The sequence below is a fragment of the Mus caroli genome, unplaced genomic scaffold (assembly GCF_978045245.1).
Source record: "Mus caroli unplaced genomic scaffold, Mus_caroli_1 scaffold_17, whole genome shotgun sequence".
NCBI classification, from domain to species: Eukaryota; Metazoa; Chordata; class Mammalia; order Rodentia; family Muridae; genus Mus; species Mus caroli.
In genome coordinates, this window is record NW_028227272.1 from 55,486,554 (window position 1) to 55,507,262 (window position 20,709).

The 20,709-nt window shown below is 41.6% G+C and overlaps 1 protein-coding gene across 5 annotated transcripts in view; it reads right to left on the reverse strand.

The window, feature by feature from the left end:
* The window catches only part of St3gal6 (ST3 beta-galactoside alpha-2,3-sialyltransferase 6), a 62,227-nt gene that overhangs the window by 35,162 nt on the left and 6,356 nt on the right, over positions 1–20,709 (reverse strand). For 4 of the 5 annotated variants that reach the window (XM_085832359.1, XM_021184849.3, XM_021184850.3 and 1 more), the window contains exon 2: positions 8,398–8,564. The gene's annotated coding sequence lies outside the window, so the exon portion shown is untranslated. Of the gene's footprint in view, positions 1–662; positions 761–8,397; positions 8,565–20,709 lie in introns of those variants that run through there. The other variant, XM_085832360.1, reaches the window with a different exon arrangement.

Sequence of the window (20,709 nt, forward strand, 5' to 3'; positions counted from 1 at the left end):
CATTCACCAGCAGATCTGAAACAGCCGTGGTGTTTGCTTTTACCAATGCTGAGCATTTGTAGACCCCTGCTGTCTGGTTTCTATGGCTCCCTTTCTTCTTGGCCTTTCTCCAGGGGCTTCTGAATATCCAATTGTAGACTAAGCTGATCTTGGTTCAGGAAAAGGCAGGCTGCAGAGCCCAGAGTTAGCAGCTCAGCTCCATAGCTTGATCAAGTTCCTGCAGAGTGCATTCTTTTGCCAAAGCTGGTTCCCACCAGTAGGTACTTACAATACATCACTCTTTTCTAATATCTGAATTCATTTATTTATATTCTATCTCACTTGCCCCTCCTCCCTGCAGCTTGGCAGCCAAACTTTATTTTTATCTCTTCTAAGTTACTAAGGTCCTAAACCATGTCCCTGTGCTCTCTGTGTTAAATGAAGCCTTCTTGTGCTTTCCGCTTGGCCACTGATATATGACTTAAGGGTTCACACTAGGCCTGATCTCATACCCAGAGTGCTGATGCAAGACCTAGTAAGTTACATATTTGTGCAAATTAGAAAAGAACACCCCACTAGCTCCATGCATGCCTGTGGTGACCCAGTACCTATGGTTTTCGACACAGGTAGGCTTCAGCTGTAACTTTCTCCTTCGTCACCCCTCCAGTCCGTCTGTGGCTCACCTCTACATCCTGGTCCAGGAATGCTGCTGATCCATGTGTCTATTCAGCCCTCTGCTAATCCTCAGCTCACTTAACACTCGTTCAAACTGCCTGGAATGAGGTCAGCAGCGCTCACATCCTTCCCCTTTATATGTATTGCTCAGTTTGTGACTGTTCTCTGCAATTACATGCCCAAGTGGGAAAGAAAAACAAAACAAAACAAAAACAAAAAACAAAGCAAAAACAACAAAAGAAAACAAAACAAAAAAAACGAAAAGCTTGAGTCTACATTAATTTCTTACATTTAGATCCAGCCCTAAGCCTGAGCCTCCAAGACCCAGCCATCTCTGTTTAGCCCAGGACTTACTGGAAACACTGGACCCCACTTTGACAGATGGGAAAGCCTCAATCTTTAACTCACAACCTCCCTGTGAAGTACAGTCCTTATTACTTTACCTGATGGTCCATCCCAATGTTCAGGGATGGCCCTCTTACATCTGAGATCCTTGATCCTCTGGAGCCATGTAATTAACAGAATAGTTTATTATGCACACAGTAAATGCATAGCATGGTATTAAACCCTTTGATATGTAATAATTAAGTCGAGAGCTTTAAAATACTCTATGAAATTGTTAATAATCCTCAAAGCAGTGGTCAGAATACAAACTGGCAACTCTCTGATTTCATAGCCCACAATTTTAAACTGTGTATTAGTAAAACCATAATAACTGTATTTTTAACTATTACACAATGAACTTAGAAATCTATAATAACAGTATTTTAAGGTGTAACAGTATGAGCGTAATGGTACATTTTAAATCTAGAACAAAGACAGACTGGCAGGTAGCTCAGTGTCAGACTGTGTGCTTATTAGCATGCACAAGGCCCTAGATTCAATTTCCAACACCACGCACATAGAAAGTAAACAATGTCATGACGTACGCTGAATAAATAAATGTTTATTAAAATACACTGACTCAGAAATACTAACCTATCAACCTATCTCACAAAAGAGATACTTGAAGGCATTGGTGGAATTTTCTGCTACGAATATCTGGAAAATTTTCACTAGGCTATAATTAAAGAAACAAAGCACAGATGCATGATTATACCAAAAGAAACTGTTACTTTAAATGTTGTTATTTGCTACTACTAGTTGACTACAAGATATTAATATGGGGCTGGAGAGATGGCTCAGCAGTTAAGAGCACTGACTGCTCTTCCAGAGGTCCTGAGGTCAATTCCCAGTAACCACATGGTGGCTCACAACCATCTGTAATGGGATCTGATGCCCTCTTCTGGTGTGTCTGAAGACAGCTACATGTACTCATATATATTAAATCTTAAAAAAAAAAAAAAAATAAGATGAGGAAAATACCTAAAACAAGTGCTTGCTGACAGGAGCCTGTTATAGCTGTTTCCTGAGAGGCTCTGCCAGTGCCTGACAAATACAGAAGTGGATGCTCACAGCCAACCACTGGACTGCACACAGGGTTCCCAATGGAGGAGGTAGAGAAAGGACTGAAGGAGCTGAAAGGGTTTGCAAGCCCATAGGAAGAACAACATCAACCAGCCAGATCCTCCAGAGCTCCTTAGGGACTAAACCACCAACCAAAGAGCGCACATGGAGGGACCCATCCATGACTCCAGCTGCATATGAAGCAGATGATGGCCTTGTGGCACACCAATGAGAGGAGAGGCCCTTGATCCTGTTAAGGCTCTATGTCCCAGTATAGGGAATGCCAGGGTGAGGAGGCAGGAGTGGGAGGGTTGGTGAGCAGGGGGAGGGGAGATGGGATAAAGGGTTTCCAGAGAGGAAACCAGGAAAGGGGATAACATTTGAAATGTAAATAAAGACAATATCTAATTAAGAGAGAGAGAGAGAGAGAACCACCTACAAATAAGCCTATAGAAAATTATAATCTGAGTTTTATCCCCTCCTCCCCAAAAAATTAAATTTTGAGTAGTTTCAACTAACTGTCCCCAACTACCAAAATTATTTTGAGTAGTCTCAACTAACTGTACCCAACTATGTGAATTCTGACCAATTTCTAAAGCCATGGTTATTTTTCTTCTTCCCAGCAGCAAGGCACCATCATGTATAATTAAGTTTCTTTGTTTCCCATCCACCATTTCTTTGGCTAATGCACTAATCTTCGGCCACACTTGCTCTTCTCTCAGTCTGTGCAGAAAGCCTGTGCTTTGCCAGACAGATTTCATCATGCGCATATGCAGACAGCCTGTTTCATCTACTTGAATGAAGGCTGTCATTGTCAAGGCAGATGACCAAACCCCCTCACTCTCCTAACCCCCCTTACAGGGAACAAGTTCACGGCAAACATGAAACGGAGAGAAATCGCTTTCAGCAGAATTTTTATTTTTAATAGCACAGCTGGACATGAAAACCACTCAGCTAACGGCAACTTATTGGGTGTTAAAAATAAATGAACTAAAGTTCCTGTTTTTAGAACTCTCACTCCATTACACAAACACAAGGAAGTGTTCAGGAGACTTTGCATCCTCTATGTACTCCTGCTTTCTCTCAGGGGCCCACTTCCTTCCCTCCCTTTTCCCTCCTGTCTTCCCTTCCCCCACTTCCCTCTTGTCTCATCGCCTTTCTCCTCTTCCCCCTCCTTCCTTTTCTCTCTCTCCTCCCTCTCCCCTTCCTCACCCCTTCTTCCCCTCTCTTAACCCATCACTTAATTTTTTTTTTTGAGATAAGAGTTTCTCTGTGTAGCCCTGGCTTATCCTGAAACTCACACCCTGTTGATCAGACTGACCTCAAACTCTGAGATCTGCCTCTGCCTCTCTGCCTCCTCTGCCTCCTCGAGCTAAGATTAAAGGTATGTGCCACTACTGTCCTGTGATCCACTTGCTTTAGAGTAGATGTTTTGGTTTTGTTTGTTTGTTTGTTTCTGAGACAGGGTTTCATGTAAACCCAGCTAGTCTCAGAATAGTCTTGGCTGGCTTCCCCATCATAGCAGAAGCTACTCTTGAAGTCCTGATTTTCCTGCCTCCACGTCTCAAGTGCTGAGATCATTAGCATGAACCACCACAGCTGGATGGTTTTTCTATTTTAATACTCTACCGGGAAGATACCAGCTGCAAAAAGTATTTGATAATATAAACATGTAACGACTATGCTTAGTTTTTACAATTAGCTTTATTATAATCGAGTTTACATACAGAAACCTCATCAGTACAGTTGTACAAATTGATGAGATTTAGAGAATGTAGTTAATCCTGTAGCTATCACCAGTGTGAGGAGAACAAACATTTTCATCAATCCCCAAGTTGTCTTGGTTGCAGTCAGCTCCCCGCTTCAGTCTTGCAGATCCCTGCTGACAGCCTAGAGTCTTGCTGCTTCTGTACTTTCATAGAGATGCAGCCACACAGGGTGTATCTTATTTATGTTAACATAATGCCTTAAAAGCACATTCATTGTTGCTGCTTGTACCGAGTTTGCATTGCTAGGAAGTCTTCCACTGTAGCTAGTAATGCAGGAACTGATTTATCATTCCCCTGAAAAGAGACATTTGATTTCTTTTGCAGATTTTTGTTTAGTGTAAATAAACTACAGTGAACATTCAAATATAGCTCTTTGTTCAGAAATAGTCTCAGGGAAAGTATATGTGCTAGTTGGGTTTTGTCAATTTGACACAAACTAGGGTTGCCTGTGAAGGGGGAGCTCTAAAAGATTACCTACGTCAGACTGGCTTCTGGGCCTTTCTGGAAGGCATTTTCTTGCTGATGGATGTGGAAGGGCCCAGCTCACTCTAGTTCTGGACCATATAAGAAAGCAAGCCAAGCAATCATGTGTTGGCTAATTTTATGCCAACTTTGCATAAGCTAGAGTCATTTGGGAAGAGGGAAATGCAACAGAGAGAATGCCCCCAGTGGGTATATACATGTAGCATCTTTTCTGATTGGTAAATGATTGTGGGAGGGGCCCAGCCCACTGAAGGTGGTACCACCACTCCTGACCAAGCGGGTCTGGGTTGTACAGGAATGCAGGCTGAGCAAGCCATGGGAAGCATGCTCATAAGCAGTGTTCCTAGTCTCTATGGTTCCTACCTTGGCTTCCTTCAGTGGTTGATGGAACCTAAAAGCCAAATAAACCCTCTCCTCCCCATGTTTGTTTTGGTCAGAATTTTATCACAGCAGCAGAAATCACACTAAGACAGTACAGTAAATATTTTTTATACAAAGGCTTTATATTATATTCAGATATCAATTTTTAAACATATTTGCTTCAGCCAGTTAAAATGGAAATAAATTTATAACTGTTTGTCTTACTGGTGCTGTCGGATAACACAATGATTGAACATAGAAGCTCTCCTTGTATTAATAGTGATAATGCATTGATTATGGTCATATGGTTCAACATGATGCATATGTACCCAAGGTTATGGAAAACAGCACACAGTATGGTTACTAAAGTTAAGCTACACACATTCAAAAATCATTTTGGCTATCTGTTACTAGTAAAGAAAAAAATATTTCATTTCCCTGGCACTCTAGCGTGGCTCAGAGTATGAATCACCAGCACGGTAACAGACACGCACACTCTTGCCCTGATCCTCTGAGTCAGAATCTGGATTTCTGCCTGGGTGATGTGTGCTTACAAAAGACTACTGGAAGTCAGAGGCAAGGAAACAGAACCCCACTGAGAGAGTCCTCAAACTTGGGGTTTAAGGTTTTAGAATTTCCTCCAATTTCCATGCCTCAGGCCAATGAACAGAATTTTCTCGGGGTTGGGGTCGGGGCAACACAAATACCCTTTGAGGATAAAAGGGATTGAAGAAAAGACCCACTCACCCTAGCAAGCAAACCACTGTCTCATGATACTACTCATGTTTTGGGAAGGAAATATGTAGAGACGTTCTAGATCCTGCGTTCAATCCCCAGGACACATATGGTGAAAAGGAGACAACCGACTTCCACAAACTATCCTCTGGCTACTTGTCACACACACCACCACCAACCAACAAACAATTAAATAAAAATGTAATTTAAAGGTCTGTTTTTTTTTTTTTTTTAAAGCTCCAAATGAATCGCCATTCATAAACTGACAGCAGTATTTCCAGTTACTGCTATGTGTAATGGAAGATCTAGGAAGTAATGAAGTCTGGGCATAGCAGAGCATTTTCATATGGATTAAAACCCTACCCCTTAGCACAAGTCCTGCCCCATAGTGATGGCACGGTGATACTTATTCAAGAATAAACAAATCAATAAGGAATGAACGCTACTGCTGACATCACTGCTCTGTCTTTTGTCCAGGTCTCTCTAGTCTCTAAGGTGTTAGATATCCAGCCCACTTCTCTCTGGGTGGTTCCAAAAGAGCCTGCCTGGGTTTTATGTCACTCCTCTGCCTGGGTGTCTCCATCTCCTCGTTCACACAAGGCTCAGGCTGCTATCTTAATCTTGTTTCCCAAATCCTCCTTCTTACTCACTTCTTCTCACTCCGCTTTTTTTTCCTTTGCTACTCTTTTTTTTTTTCTAACTTTTTTTTTTGAGTATTTATTATATTTCTTTTTTTTCCTTGATTTCTTTTCTTTCTTTTGTTTTTGGGTTTTTTTGTTTTGTTTTGTTTTTTGGGTTTTTTTTTTTTTTGGAAATTTTATTTATTTACATTTCAAAGGTTATCCCTTTTCCAGATTTCCCATCTGCAACCCCCCATCTTCTCCCCACTCCCCCTACTTCTATGAGGGGGTTCCCCCACCCACCCACTCCCGCCTTATCCACAGCCCTGGCATTCCTCTACACTGGGGCATTTTTCCTACTCTTAATGACCTCTAATCTTCCCTTTAAGCCAGCCTGCATGTGAGAGCTGGCATAAATCTTCCCAAGTGCAGTAGCTATCTTGGCACGCATCCACACTAAAACTTGCCCGGGCTATCTGCCACCTGCATATAAAATCACTAAGGCCACCACTCTAGACTCCCATGATTCGGCCCTTCCATGGACTTCTTCCATGACCTTTCCATGGTCTTCTTCAGGCAATTCTCAGTTTGTAGGCAGGAGCATAACTGGGTGCTAAGGCTACCCGTTTGGCAGTTGAACCCTTAGATTTGAGTCTTGGCAATTTCTCTGCCGACTCAAGAGACCCTGCTTAGCCTCTTTATGGCTCATTTCCCTCTGCACCGTGGGGATTAAAGATGCTATGTGACAAAAGTATATTACAAGTAGTAACTGTCATTTAGGCACCTGGCAGATTGGGATAACTTTTTAAATCTTATTTTAACTTTTCTCTTACAGTTAGTAAAACTGTCCATACACTAAGCCTTCCTTCAATGATGGATGATGGGGGTGGAGCTATGAAACACCATAGATAATCTCAGGATTAAGAAATAAGAAATTCTCAAGGACCAAATTCCAAGAGCACAGTGAATATTTAAGTTTCCAGTGCTGCTAAAGCATAAGATCCTCAATCCAAGATGTGCCCCACATAAAAAAAGATCTCCAAAGATAGAACAGTTGGGCCAGCAAGACGGGGCTGAGTGCTGTGGTTCTCAACCTACAGGTCTCGACCACCTTGGGGGTCACTTATCAGATATTCTGCATATGGGATGTTTAGATTAGGATTCAAAACAGTAGTAACAACTAAAATTGTTTTATGGTTGGAATCACTACATATTAGAAACTATGTTAAAGGATCCTAGCATCAGAAGGTAGAGAACCACTGACTTAGTGAGTGCCGGTGCTTGCCACCGAGGCTGACAACCAGCGTCTGATCTTTAGGACCGACATGGTAGAAGGAGAAGACAAATAACTCTTGCAAGGAGTCCTCTGGCCTCCACACATGTGCAGTGGCATTGGTGTTCAGGCACACAAACATTCATGATCACGCCCAGGAGCACACAGACCCACACATTAACAAAATTCGTTTTAAAAGGCTATACCATAGCAAATTTGCTAGTAGAATAATCCTGTCTTGGTGAATCTTAATGGATCCAAAAGACTACAAGAGCTCGTGTTTGTTTTTAAGTAGCTGATTCCTGATGGATATTTTGCTTTAAAGTTATCTCATAATTAATGATGAGTTGGTGTATGAAAGTTGTGCAAACAGTTGGGAGAATAAGCCTAACATGTTCATTAGGGTGGTGTAATGAAGTTACTATTAATCCTGTCATTAAAGACAGAGGGAAATGGAATCTATACAGAAAATCAGGCCCACAATGAGCAGGCCTCACACCCAAGGTTTATTACCCACCACGGTTCTCCTCTATTTGTCATGTAGGTAATGTCCTGCTTTGACCTCTGGGAGTTGTATCACTCCTACTTTCCATTCTGACATAAAACAGCTGCAAAGAAAGCATGTCAGGTTGACTATAAAAATATAATTCCCTGGGCTAAAGACATGGCTCAGTGGTTAAAAGTACTGACTGCTCTTCCAGAGGATGCAGGTTCAGTTTCCAGCACTCACAGGGCAGCTCACAACTGTCTGTAACTCCAAGATCGGATGCCCTCACACAGACATGCAAAGCAACAGTGCACATAAAATAAAAATAAATTACACTTAAAAGAAATGCTTTCTAACCTCCACAGTTTGACTTCTGGATATGCTGAAGAGGAACCAATCAGTTTACGTTTACGTCTCCTAAGCCTTCTAGCCACCTGCAAACCTTGCAAGAAGAAAACCAGCTTGCAGCTAGAAACACAGCCAAACTACCTGCAAGTAACACCACATTTCCAGGGCTGAAAATCACATCCTGAGAAGGAACCTAAGAGCAGGAGGGCTGCCTCCACCAACCTGCGCTTTTGGGGTGTGTTTCCTGAAGACCCTCTCTTTCTGAAGAATGTAGTGAGGAGAGTTGGAGGAGGATGGACTGCCTCAGGAGCCTGCTGTTGACATGTGGAGGTCTTGATGCTGGAAATAATCCAAGATGAGGGGCTTTGTTGTTGCTTCACGTGTGCGTGCTGAAACAAAACACCAAGGGTATATTTAGAGAATGGTTAAGCTACAAGAAATCGAAACTGTTAAAAAATAAAAGAAGAATGCATAGACAGCTCATTTAGGATTTCTTAAGAGCTGCTTTATGGGGATGTTTAGATGAAACTGCCAAACACAAGACCTAAATGAATTAAACAGAAAAGTCCATGTTACATTCCTGTCCTTCCAGATTGGCTTTCCAAAGGATCCAGCTTACTCTCTTTGAAAAATAACATCCAGTTCAATGAATCCAAAGCAAGCTGAAAGTGAAAGCAGCAACTGTCTCTCCTTACACACACACACACACACACACACACACACACATGGGAAAGAAAGAGAGGTGGGTGGGGAGGGAGGGAGGGGAGAGGAGAGAGAAGAGAGAGCTCACCTTTATTGTTAAAAGGCACAAGTGAAAGGAGGAGCTACTAGCTCTCAAAGCCTTAAAAGGGGGAAGAAAATGGGAAGGGGTTGAAAATAAAAACAGAGCAGACTGAACAGGACAGCATCATGGTGCAATACAACCAGCAGCGGGAGTCAGAAAATGCCATGGACCACTTCCTACAAGAAAGAGAGATAGAGAAAGAAAGAAAGAACAAACGAAAGAAAGAAAGAAAGAAAGAAAGAAAGAAAGAAAGAAAGAAAGAAAGAAAGAAAGAAGAAAAAGAAAAGAAAGGCAAAGAAAAGACAAGACAAGACCTGTAAAGAAATTTTTGTTGCTGCTCCTCATACAGCTTTTCTTACACAAGGTTAACTTGATCTTAGTAAACCCATAGACAAAAGCAAACTGGGGGGGGGGGGGGGACTTTTATTTCTGAACTCTAGGCAAATAATTATGTGCTGGTTATAAAATCACGGAACGCCAGGGAAAGTCAGAGCTCACCAAAAATAGATAACAAAGTTGAGCACACTAAGGTTATTTCAGTGTGTGTCTAAACAAACACGTGTGACAAACTGCTGAGGAAAAATGTCAGTCAGTATTCTGTGCCATGGAGGGTTTTAACTTGTAGAAAAAGATAAAAATACTATTTTTTAAATATACTACATACATTTTAAGTACTGAGAAATTAGACCTTTAGAACTCAGAAGTGGTGCCTTGAATGACCACCCTAACATATAATAACAAAGGTCTGTGAGGCAGAACTTTGAACCTAAAAAATTATGAATTATAAATCAGGATAAATTTATGCATTAGAATTTTTCTCCATGAATCTATAGGACACAAAGTTCCTGGGTCTCTGTCACCTACTACTAACTACTACTTAAGTAACTGGAGTAAAAGAATCCAGATTGCAATGCTGGATAGGTTCTTTAATCTGAACAGATCGTAAAGAACAGCCAACAATGTCATGTCAAAACCATTTGGGGGATAGAACCTTGGTACACCCAGAGAAAATAATTCGGGAGAGGAGCAAGCCTAGTCTACAAAGGATCTTCACAAAGGAGAACTGCATGGGTTGAAAGCTATTCACAGAATTTGGTGTGAGTTCCTTCCTGGGACAGATTTCCTAAGATTTGGGCTACCTAAAGATAATAATATGTCTCACTGTGGGCAAGTGAGTCACCTGTTACTAAATAGACTTACTCTGCTCTCCAGCCTACTTGGTGGGATTTGCAGAGCAGCACTTAAAAGCCATTGGCGTCAGCTGGACATGCCAATTCTGATTCTGTAGCGCTGAGGAGCAATCTCATCCCTTTCCCTTCCAGCAGGTTCCCAGGTGATTTCAAAGCCATTAGTCCATGGCCCCATATTTTCTTGTGGTAAAGATGGAGTATGAATAAGAACCAATGTTTCCCAAAATGCAGTCCTCTGTGTGTGTGTGTGTGTGTGTTTGCTCCTCTCCTGTACACACAAACACACACACACACACACACACACACACACACACGGGCTGGACAGGACCTTTCCAGCCCCTGATTTGGGAGCATATGATGATTAATAACAGGTTAAGAGGTTTGATGAGGACACTCCCAAGTTCCAAAAAAAAAAAAAAATGTGTGATATCATGGTCTTTTGAGAACCTTACAGTCATATCTTGAGTAATAATTGTACACAATTTCAAAGATGAAGTTCACTTCTATTTTTTAAAAAAAACAGTGCTTTTGTCCTGAGTTTAGAAAGTAACCACAGCCAATAATTTATTAGTTTGTGGTAACACAGAAAGTGACAAAGGCGGCTGTAAAGGTCACAATGATTTCTATAAAGTTGGGTAACTGTAAAAGGTAACTGCAACAGTCTCTAGAGGCCCTTGTGTAGCTTTCTGTTCTTTTTCTAGGCCTGGCAATGCATTTAAGACCCACTTGGATCATCAATCGCTCATACTTTCTTCTGCTCCCCAACCCCTGCCCCATAAGTCGGGCTTTCAATCGTTTCCTAACCGTCTTTGAAACCTTCCCTGGAAAAATATACAGATCTGTGTGCAGCCCTTTCTCAAGCTGTGAGCATCCTTTCGTCGTTTCTCTTCTGGAGAAAATAATACTACAATCAACACAGGCCAAGCCAGACCTGCTGCTCCATTTCTGGAGCTCCAGCTATTCTAGAGGCTGGGAAAGAACAAGGGCAAGGCCAGCCAGCCAGCCTGTGCAATTTAGTAAGCTCATATTTCAATAAAAACAAATTAACAGTGGGGCTAGAGAGAGCTCAGTGGGGAAGTGCTTGACAACTGGCATGTTTGGAGCCCAAGTTGTTTCCTGGTACCAGGCAAAGAAAGGACAGAAACAAAAAATAAAACATCTCTCCTGTTGCCTTCCTGAGTTACGAGCAACAACATCGGATAAAGAAACAAATCAGGCTGAGAGAAAACAAAAATCAAACCCAAAGATTCCAGTGTTAGGAATTGTCCTGCTGCTTCTCAGAGCACACACATGTGACAACATATGTATCGCTGCCCTGGAGATGATCGCCTAAGCCAGTTACAAATGAGAGGAGGGTCTTAATTTGGAGTAATTTGTGTGTGTGTGTGTGTGTGTGTGCATACATGTATATGTGTATACATGTATATGTGTATATATGTATATATGTATACGTGTATCTGTGTATACGAGTATCTGTATATATGTATACTATAGGTGTGTGTGTGATAAATGAACCATTAGTATATATTTTTATTAAACCATATATTGTAGATTTACTTCCTGTCAGTCTATTAACAATCCTTACAGCAAAGACTGTTGGCTAAAATTTAGTATTTGGTAAAATTAACTTTGAGCATTGTTTTATCTCTAAAGTGATACTCACTAAACAAATTCCCCGTGTCCACTCAATCCTAGGCATTGTTCTAGCCACCAGGGATACAGTGTCTCAGAGACATCCATCAGCAAACCATTCGTGAACATTTATCACATTATGGTTGGGAACTATGGGAACTGATCCAGGCAGGGAAAGGAGGAAGACAGTTTCAGATGAAACAGCGAAGGAAGGAAAAACATTTGGAACAGGGGGAATGGCACCCGTGCCCATCCAACAGCAGCCTGAGAGCAGTCAGCAGAACCAAGGAGGAAGAGAGCTGAGCACCATGAGCTGTCTCTGACCTTCACACGTGCGCAAGGCATGATCATGTGCATGCAAAACCACAAATACACAAACAAAATAAGTGAAAAAATTTTCAGATAATAAATTTCTAGTTTATATGAACCTATGATAATGTTAACAACCAAGCACCCTCACAGGCACACTCCTGGAGTCCCAGTACTAGGGAGGTAGAGGCAGGCAGATAAAACAATTCAAGGCCAGCCTGGTCTACAGAGCAAGTTCAAGGACAGCCAGGGTTACATGGAGAAACCCTTTCTTGAAAAACAAAACAAAACAAAACAAAAGCAAGGATCCAAATGCAGAAGTAAATAGATTTTTTTTTCTTTTTACAAGAACCATGCTGACTAAACAGAAAAAAACTACCGTGTGGAGAAGCAGATAAACAAAAGCTTCCCTGGAATTCTTTGTCAGATGTGGTCTGTCTAATACATTTGTGTTGTGCCCAAGGTACAAACATAAAAAATGCCCCCCTTTTTTTCTTAAAGGAAATAGGATTGTGAAGTATGTACTGTGCTGCAGAGACAATGTTTACAACAATTAAACAACTCGGTGAGACGCCTGAGACCTATTAATTGCAAACAGGAATACTGGCATTTGTTTCATGTCTAGCTGAAGGACATTAGAACAAGGTATACTGACTGTCAGGTGTAAACTGAAGTCGGAGCTACAAATATATGAAGACTCATCTATGGGATTCCTGCACCGTTAATATTATTTGTATAAAAATGTGTCTGGAAAAAAGAAAACCCATCTTCAAACATTAGATATTTCAAAATATGTATAACTATTTACTTATGTCCACAATCTACAAAAGAAGGGTGTTTGTCTTGGGGGGGGGGTTGAGTTGAGATAACTCACAATGACACATTCCCAAGAGGGGCAAATAAAAAAAAAAAATCGATGTTTCCATCGCAAGAAGTCATGCCAGCACAGGAGTCTCCATGGAGTCCAACTATTTAGTGGTGTGTTCACAAACAACGACAAATATGCCGTAGCACATTCCGTAGGCAAGGCGAGGAGACAGCTCCTCTTCTCAGTTCCTGGCTGAAGTCCAAGAAATCCTGGGCTGAGGGAAATAAAAAAATCCTCCTTCCTACCCTTCAGGAGCCACTGGACTAGCTCAACTGAAACGTTAGTACTTTAGTGAGAAAACTGGCTGGATGAAGGGGGCAGCAGTCATATGTGTCTCCCCACCTGCCTGCCCGCCCACCAGCCCGCGCATCTGTAAGCTCACCCTATCATCTTAGATTTGCTAGACCCCATCGGTCAAACCACAGACTCTCAGGATGCAAGGGCTGAGCTCAAATTACCATCACCTGACAGGCAAATCCCCAGTCACACGTTTAAGCAGTGTTAACCAGAACATAAACAGGACCCTTTGTTCTGCTCTTGATCGCTTAACTGCTTGTTGAAGGTATACTGCTTTGTAATTTATGATAAATATATGTATTGTCTAAAAGATATGAGTAGCCTAAAACTCCCGCCTTTTTCTGCAGGTAAAAATCCCAAGAACAAGGAATTGAAACATACTCAAGGGACTGAGAAATATCACACACACACACACACACACACACACACACACACACACACACAAACCAAAACCAAAACCCAGGAAAAAAAAAAATCACATTACTTAAACTCATAGGAAGGGAAGGGCTAGGGAAGGGAGGGTACATATCTACTAGGCAGCCCCTCTACTGAGGACTTCATCTGAGACTGAAAGGCAGTCTGTGCTCAGAGTATGTAAAGGAATTGCTGCCAGCTGAGTTCCTAGGACTGGAAGCCAGGACACAGATCACAGGACACAGGCACAAATCACGGGAATTGGGCCGTGTCTGTGGACTCACCCTGGGGATTTCAAAACAGTGCTTTCTTTGTGATCACACTAGAAACTTAGCCCCAAATAAAAACTGAAGCAACTAATAAGACAGTGTGAAATCAATCTTTGCTGGAAAAAGGAAAACGAGCAAACAAACAAAAAACCCAAAACAGAACAAAACAACCCAAACAACAGAAAAATATCCTATAAGCTCTGAACAATTTCTTAATATTGAAAATCTCGTTTTCAGCTGTTTTGGAGCAGAAGGGTATATCTTCTCAAATGAAGACTGTTCTCTAATATGCCCAACCAAGTGCAGCAGAACGAAGCCTCTATTCATAAGACATCACACCACTCAGAAAGCAGGGCCTTCATTTGAAAATACAGCAATGCTAAGTTTTTGTTTGTTTCTTTTCTTTTCCTTCAAAAGCTTATTCCGGAGCAGAGAAATGAGAAGACTGCACCCACAACATGGCTTCATCCTGGGACTCCGGGAAAACCCAGAGAGAAGATAAAGACTTGGCGAGCGAGCCAGATAAACGGTAGAAGAGCTAGGATTCAAGGTTTATCCCAGATCTTAATCAGGAAAGCAAGCAGGCCCCTGAAAATGCTCTTGACAAGCTGAGTAGGGAGAAGGCAAAGGCACCTGATGGTACTGAATGAACCATGATGATGGTATTGACCCCTGGCATCCCATGGGGCGCTTTCAGAAAGAGGGACAAGGGCCTAGTGATCAAGCCTGAAAGTCAGCTCAAAAGGGAATTTCGGCAGAGTCTGCCTGGGACTGCTCTGTGAGGCAGTCCTGAGACCCAGAGCCAGGAAATGCTCTTCAAAGAGAGGCGGAACTTTGGTCCCCTGCCGACCCCCTGTACCAGTGTCCAGGCCTACAGGAACTGGAGCGGGGCCGGGTCTAAAGTGATCAATTAAGTGCTGTCTCACACAGGTCTGAGGTCTAGAAGTCAGAAAGGAAGGTGTTGGCAGATCTACGTTCCTTCTGGAAGTTGCCGGGAGCTCCTTCTCTCGCACTCCGTGAGCTTTGCTGGCAAGCGTAGGTGTTCTGTGGCTTATAAACTAATTGCATCCCTCAAGACTCCACCTTAACCTGGTGTTTTCCCCAGGCCTCAAACCTTACATCAGTTAATTGTTTTAAGGGCTTATCCAATTCCAGGATGACCTCATCAGATGCAATTCGATTTCCAAAGAAGAACATAGCCCTAGGGGACTGGAGAGATGGCTCAGTGGTTAAGAGCACTAGCTGCTCTTCCAGAGAACCCAAGTTCAGTTCCCAGCACCTGTAGGTTCAGTTCACAACTGTCTGTAACTCTAGAGGGGAATCTGACACCCTCACACCAATGCACATAAGTAAATAAATAAAATGAAACCATTTAAAAAGGAAGAAAGATCTAGTCACACCAACACAATCACGGACAGCAGTCACACAGCGCAACCACACAGCTGGGAACCAGCCCTTCCACACAGGAGGCTTGGGCATCTCCCTGAGGGATCAATTCACCTTCGAGGAAGAGCTCCCCCTGGAGGCAGGTGTGAAACCGGAAATGCAATGCAGTTTGCTCTTCTGAATGTACATACCAAGGAGTCTGTCTATTTGAACACACCAACTGGCAAGTTCTGTAAGCAAACCCAAGAGTGATAAGCACATACCCATAGATTACACCCTGCCTGGCACAGTGCTGGCAATGTGCTGACATATCTGCTTTATCTCTATTTTCCTATCCTCCTTGCAGATCTCCCCCTCACATTCCATCTCCAAGCTCATTACTGCTTGAGGAACTGTCAACGTGTTTTCCTCTCACATCTATTTCTTTCCTAGGAATTCTAAGCTCTTAGGGTTAGAATGTGTTGGGTCCTATTTCCTATCATTTCCAAGGAGGCGAACCTGAAAATGAAAAGCACTAGGCAACAGTAGCATTAGTAAACAGGAGATGTAGAAGGGTAGAGGTTTTTCTAGAAATATGATTCAGACATTTAGCATCAGGTAACACACACACTGTGAATAACAAACGGTTCATCAACTCAAGGGAGAGGAAGGAAGCCAAAATTTAACCGCAGTGCTAACAAATCTAGATCAAACCTAGGTCAAAATTTGCATATAAATTATAAAAAGTATAATTATGCAAAAAGAAGCTGTAGGTCAATACACAGTTTTATAAAGTATCTTGTTTTATATTATAGAAGTAGTGCACGTTTCAAAGCATATATTTCCAGGAAAGCTATTGATCATTTCCGTTGTCTGCCTCTACTCTCACACAGCATTTAGACTCTAGAATCCATAGAATTTCCAACACAGTGCCCCCATATAAACTATATAGCCTTTAGCAAATACTGATTTGTCAGTTTGAAAAAGTGAATCATTCTAACCCAAGATGTCAAGATGAGAAAATGGTGAGGAAGGAAAGTCACCTGGACTATATTTTTTCTTTTAATCTAATGTTGTTCTAATAAAATTTTTGAGTTTTTAAAAATCTAACAATTATTAACTTAGTTAGCAGTATATATCTGTGACGATTCTTTATTTTTGTGATTTGTATATACTTCTGAGTTTATTGGACTATTCCTAAGTTTCTCATGCATTATTTCTTCTGCCTAGAGAAGCTCTTTTCAGTTTAGTCTGTTACATTAAAAACTTGCTTAAGCCGGGTGTGGTGGCGCACGCCTTTAATCCCAGCACTCGGGAGGCAGAGGCAGGCGGATTTCTGAGTTCGAGGCCAGCCTGGTCTACAAAGTGAGCTCCAGGACAGCCAGAGCTATAAAGAGGAACCCTGTCTCGAAAAACAAAAAACAAAAAAAAACAACAAAAAAAAACTTGCTTATATTAAATATTATCAGTATTTCAACTGGCAAAAAAAAAAAAAAGAAGAAAGAAAGAAAGAAAGAAAGAAAGAAAGAAAGAAAGAAAGAAAAAACAAAAGAGAAATTTGCAAGTAACAGAAGCTTCCAATGTAAGAGGGGGTGGGTGGGTTGGTGAGCAGGGGGAGGGGGGGATTCGGATAGGGGATTTTCAAAGAAGAAACCAGGAAAAGGGATAACATTTGAAATGTAAATAAAGAAAATATCTAATAATTAAAAAAAAAAACCTTCCCAATGTGAGATGATATTAACACTTCAATCATTTTCTTATAAGAACGGGAGTTAAAAGAGAACAATTAAGATGCTGTATACAAATCTCAGATCCATGTTTAAAACATATTGAATTTGCCCATTATGAGCTGCCCATATAGAGCCGTCTCCCTAACTACATAGCCTTCAGGCTAAATATAAATAAATATATAGATCATGGTCCTTAATTCTGGTCAAGCCAGCTCCCACAGCCTTAACCATCTCATCTCCAAAGGGGCTTGACTCTGAATGTTATGCTCTAGTTACACTAGACACTGAGCAGTTCTCAGTCGCACTGGACACTGTGTCATGGCTACAGGGACCTTTGGCAATGTCCCTGAAATTCTATCCCCACTCTCCTACCTCCCAGTGAGCTTCTTTCTAAAATTCTGCTCTTCAGAGCCAAATTTGGTTCAGATGTAGAAGAGCCCAAGAAAGTAGATGCACATAAAGTCATGTTAAAACAGGAATAATTTTAACTATATATGTGTTTATCTGTGTGTGGGGTGTATATTTAAATCATTAAAGAAAATGAAATTATCCAAGACACCGGGGTCTTGGCAGCCCAGGGGAAGTTTCAAAGTAGAGGCATCAACCTAGAGTCACCTAACTAGGAACTAGCTATATAGTTCATATCTGGTGTTATTCACTGACAAATAACTGAAGAAGCACAATATTTATGTCATATCGTCCAAAGTGAAGTCAGCGTCTATGAAGAAACAAACCAGGTGGGTGGGCAGCAACATTTGGTAAGTTCAGCCTAAAAGGCTTTCGGGAGGAAGATAAGGTTTAACTATCTGAGTAATAGCTGCAATGAAAGATATAAGAATAAAATGATAAATTCAGGCAGTGGTGGTACACGCCTTAACCCCGGCACTCAAGAGGTAGAGGCAAGCAGATCTCAGTGAATTTGAGGCCAACCTGGTCTACAGGACAATGATTACATAAAGAATCACTGTCTCAAAACAAACAAACGAAAGAATGAAGTTGTAATACCAATAACAGTAGATAACACTGATACAGACATTTGAATACATGGCAGAAACTATGCTAAACTGTTCTTGTATTTTTCTTTTCAGTCATTGTGACAACTACTCCGTGGCCATCACTTCCAGGTGAGGAAAATCAGGGCTCTGGGGAGTTAAGTAGCTCAGTCAGTCAGGAAATAATAATCCATGATGTTGGGATCTGAGAAAACCGAGAGTGTGACATCAAAATAAAAGGCCTCCAGTGTTACCACACAGCCCTGCCTGCAGCCCAGGGGATGCCGTGACTCTAGAGTCAAACCCAGACATTGAAAAGAAAGATCATGTGACATAGTAGTGGGCTTTAAAAGAGAAGTTTAAAACCTCCATAAAGAAATTAGGCTAAAGAATGAATGTTTTGTGCACTGGAATACTGGTGTTCGTAGGTAGAGTGCTTGGTCCGATAAGGTTTATAAGAATATGTGTCTTTTTTTTTTTTTTTTTTTTTTTTTGGTTTTTCGAGACAGGGTTTCTCTGTATAGCCCTGGCTGTCCTGGAACTCACTTTGTAGACCAGGCTGGCCTCGAACTCAGAAATGCCTCTGCCTCCCGAGTGCTGGGATTAAAGGCGTGCGCCACCACGCCCGGCTGAATATGTGTCTTTTACCATGAATGCCAAAGAGCCCTGCTCACCAAATTTGTAAAAAACGGGCTTTTGTGGTAAACAAGCAAAATCTATCCTCCAAAATATACAGAGTCTAAAAACATGTGTGCTTTAAGTTCGGACAGCACGACGGTCTCTAATACCCTATTAATTTTTAAAGCGTTGTAACTTATTTGTAGGACGGGTACAATAAAGTAAAACTAAGTCATTTGCTGTTTACCTGAAACATCGCCCCGAATAGCAAGTCACTTGAGAGCAGTGTCCTTTGTAAGATCCATGTACAACAGAAAAGTTTTAAAATCGTCACACTCTGTTAAAATTATAAATTAATTCCTCTTGGAAAAGCAGCTAAGCACCCATACCATTTAAAGGCCTAGATTTTTTAAAAAAATTATTTTAGTTTATTTTTTCAAGCAGGGTTTCTCTGTGTAGCCCTGGCTGTCCTAAAACTCTCTCTGTAGACTGGACAGAGGTCCACCTGCCTGCCCATGCCTCCAGAATGCTGGGATTAAAGGCATGTACCACACCACTGCCTGGCATAATTTCATTTTCTAGTGTGTATATCTATATGTTGAACTCCATGCCTCATGCATGCTAGAAAAGTACTCTTCCACTCAGTCACGTTCCTAGGTATTTTTCAAGTTTTAAATATAGTCAGTCATCCATAAACAGGGGTCCGTCAATGTAGGATTCCCCTTATTCTCCAGCTTTACCCAGATCCTGCCCAAGCTCCCCCTAACCCCACCAATCTTTCTGCAGTCCCAGCTTCCTCTATCTAGCAATCACCCAGCCTTGTCAGCTTTGCTAAGGAGATATCTCACAGCAGGTAAGTAATACCAAATAGGGATCCAGGAAACACCAGAACAAGCAGATGAAACTTGATTAGCAATGAAACTGTGGCCTAAGAAACTGTTTGGGGGAAAGACAATGCATGAAACTATGAATACAAAGCTCATAAGCGATTTTTTAGCTTCATGCAAGTTACGTGACCCAAATATTGAAACATAGGTTCACTAAGGTGTCCATAATGGCCTTAAACTTCCAATTTTCTTGTCTCCAAAGCAACGGTGATGATAGAGCTGAGTCACCAGGCCTGCTAAGATGTCTTATTCCTAAAGAGTCGATTAATCTTATTATTCATGATGAGGGCACACTTAAATGCCTCATTAATGCAGCCCCAAACCCGAGCAACCCAACACAAATTACCAACAGTTGGGAATTATGAAGCTGTACTGACAGTTTGCTGTACGTGAAAACAAAAGTCAGAATACTCACTCGCTGGCATCTACATATCCATCTCTCCCAGCATAATTACATTGGAATTTTCCAGGAAAAAAAAATACAGTATTTCCCCCTACTCTTAAAGGTTTTTTGGTTCCATTCTCGATGAATGATTGTTTTGCTTTTTGAGATGACTCTTTTACGTACCCCAAACAGTACTTAAACTCCTGCTTCAACCACACAAATTCAAAGATTAGAAGTAGGTACAACCACTATGTCCTGCTTAGAGTTTCAGCTAGCGTAAACAAATTTATGGAAATGAACCTGATTTTGTTTTTCCAGCGGGAGGAGCTTTTCAAACAACACCCTGATAATCACAATACCTACCAGGATGCATGCTGAATGTGACAGTCTTATAACTGAGCTAATATAGTAACACTAACCTCTGATGTAAGCATTAGGTGGGTGATAACTCATTTTGGTCGTCCACGTGACACATCCAGGAAGAGGAAATCTCTTTTTGGAAAATTGGAAAATTGCCACTATCAGTTTGGTTTGGCCTGTGGGCATGTCTGCCAGGGCACCAATTACTGAATGATGTGGGAAGGCCCTGCCCACTGTGGGAGGGGTCATCCCTGGGTGGGTGGGCGGGCCTAGGCTGTATGGAACAGGTACCTGAACAAGCCAAGGGAGGCCAATAAGCAGGATTTAGGTTTTGTTTCAAGGTCCTTTCCGAGTTTTCCTCAGCAGTGGACCTATAAGCCAAGTGAATCCTTTTCTTCCCTTGTTGCTTTTGGTCAGTGTTTATCCCCGAAACA